General features: G+C 46.7%; 1 non-coding gene across 1 annotated transcript; it reads right to left on the bottom strand.

Moving 5' to 3' along the window:
- Positions 1 to 406: 406 nt before the first annotated feature.
- Positions 407 to 513, bottom strand: LOC125588126. Its single transcript, XR_007324520.1, has one exon. It is a non-coding gene; the product is annotated as a small nucleolar RNA R71 (small nucleolar RNA).
- Between the last annotated feature and the right edge of the window lie 1,592 nt (positions 514 to 2,105).

The following is a 2,105-nucleotide window of genomic DNA, read 5'->3' as shown; positions in this document are numbered from 1 at the left end:
ACAGGCTGCTCTCGCGCAGCAGGAACAACAGGCGCAGACTGTTCCAATCGGGCAGAGAAACCTTCCGCGTAACATCCCTACTACGCGCTCTGCCATTGTTCCTCCACTCTGCACCAGGCAGGACTTCGAGATCAAGCCTGCTTTGATTGGTCTAGTACAGAGAAAGGTGTTCTCTGGTCTCTCTACAGAAATTCCAATGGAGCATATTGAGAGCTTCGAAAAAGTCTGTAGTTTCACTCGCGTGAATGGTGTTCCACCAGACTACATCACGTGCATGTTATTCCCATTCTCTCTTGATGGAAAAGCTGCACGGTGGTTGAACTCTCTCCCTACCGGCTCTCTCACTTCATGGGAACAGGTCCGATCAGCGTTGCTCAGCCATTTCTACTCTAAGGCGAGAACAGCTGCAATGAGGAACAAGATCACCTCCTTCAGACAGCTCAATGATGAGCCTTTCTGCGACACATGGGAGCGCTTCAATGAGTATCGCACAGAATGTCCTCACCATGGATTTGATGATGATTACCTCTTGGACATTTTCTATGATGGAGTGGACTGGAAATACCAAGGTGCTCTGAACTCTGCGAGCAATGGAGACTTCATGACTCAAACCACTGATGGAGCGTTTAAGCTGATTGAGAACATGGCTGCTAGCTCAGCTAATAAGAAAGAGGAGAGTGATTGCTCCATGAAAGGGAACAGTTCTGACACCCAGAAAATAGATGAGCTGACTGCCAAGGTTGATCAGCTACTGAAAAACAACCAAGGGCACGTCTTCAGCATGGAGCAAGCTACGGCCGGACATATTCAGAACCAGAACAAGCGACAACCGCAGAGCAATCAGCAAGCTGTTCCAGCTAACGAGAATAGTCAACCAGATGAGCTGCAAAGTCTGGGTATGATGATGCAACAGCTGTTGCAGGGTCAGCAGGTTCAGGCCAAGGTGTTGAATCAGGTAACCACAGAAATTGACACCAGGATGGGCAACATGTTCACTGAGCTGAATAACAAGTATGACAATCTTGCGATCCATATGAGAAAGATCGATGTTCAGCTTGCTCAAACAGCTGAGAGTGTCAAGAGGCAACAAGAGACGCTCCCTGGAAGAACTGATAAAAATCCAAGGACTGAGCACTGTAATGCAGTAGAGCAGCCGTTTGCTGAGACTATTCTAGTCGCAGAAGAGAACACAGAGCAGTCTGCTAGCTCTGAAGTGATTGCTTCTAGCGAACCTGCTGAAACTCCACCAGTCCGAGTCTATGTTCCTAAGGTTCCCTATCCAATTCCACCTAGACATCTGATGGATCCCATTGGTGAAGAGCAGCTGATAGGTTTTAACAAGATGGTGAGAAGGCTTCCTAAAGAACTTGCATTCGAAGATGCTCTGCAGATTCGTCCATTGCTCCAGTTCTTTAAAAACTGTAGAGAGACTCAAGAAGAGATCAAGGTCCTCTATACCAGAGCACTGTCTACGCCAGCACTGAAGGTATTGCCTAAGGTTGATGATCCTGGAAAGTTTGTTTTCCCATGTTCCATCGCAGGAACAACCTTCAAGGACGCTCTTTGTGATTCTTGTGTGAATCTCATCTCAAAGGCTATTGTAGACGATTTGGGTATTGCTGATGTTGAGCGTTCTCAGCTGACCCTGACCTTTGCAAACTCTTCCAGAGCAGTCCCATATGGAACCATCCGCAGCCTTCATGTTCAAGTAGGGGAATGCATTGTTCCTGCTGAGTTTCAAGTTGTTGAGATGAACAAGGATCATGAGATGCCTTTGATATTTGGAAGGACATTCATGGCTACTGTTGGAGCAACCATCGATATGCCCAACAAGAGAGTCTGCTTCTCCAACATCAACAAGAAAATTTTCTACAAAGCTGTACCCACCAGATCTTCCTCATCACACGCCTCTTGCATCTCAGTGTTTGATGTAGAAAAGCTGAAGGTTGTTCCAGAGAAGGAGCATGGTGATAAGGGTGAGAGCAGGCTGTTCTCTGATGAAGATCCTAGCACTGATCCTACTAAATTCAGAGGGAATTCAAGGGTGAAACAGAAAGTCCAGAAGAAAAGGGTCAAGGGAGATCCTACAATGACTTTGATACCTC

Source organism: Brassica napus, chromosome C5 (assembly GCF_020379485.1).
Source record: "Brassica napus cultivar Da-Ae chromosome C5, Da-Ae, whole genome shotgun sequence".
Taxonomy (NCBI): Eukaryota; Viridiplantae; Streptophyta; class Magnoliopsida; order Brassicales; family Brassicaceae; genus Brassica; species Brassica napus.
Note: the sequence above shows the minus strand (reverse complement) of the source record. Positions and strands in the feature narration are given on the sequence as shown.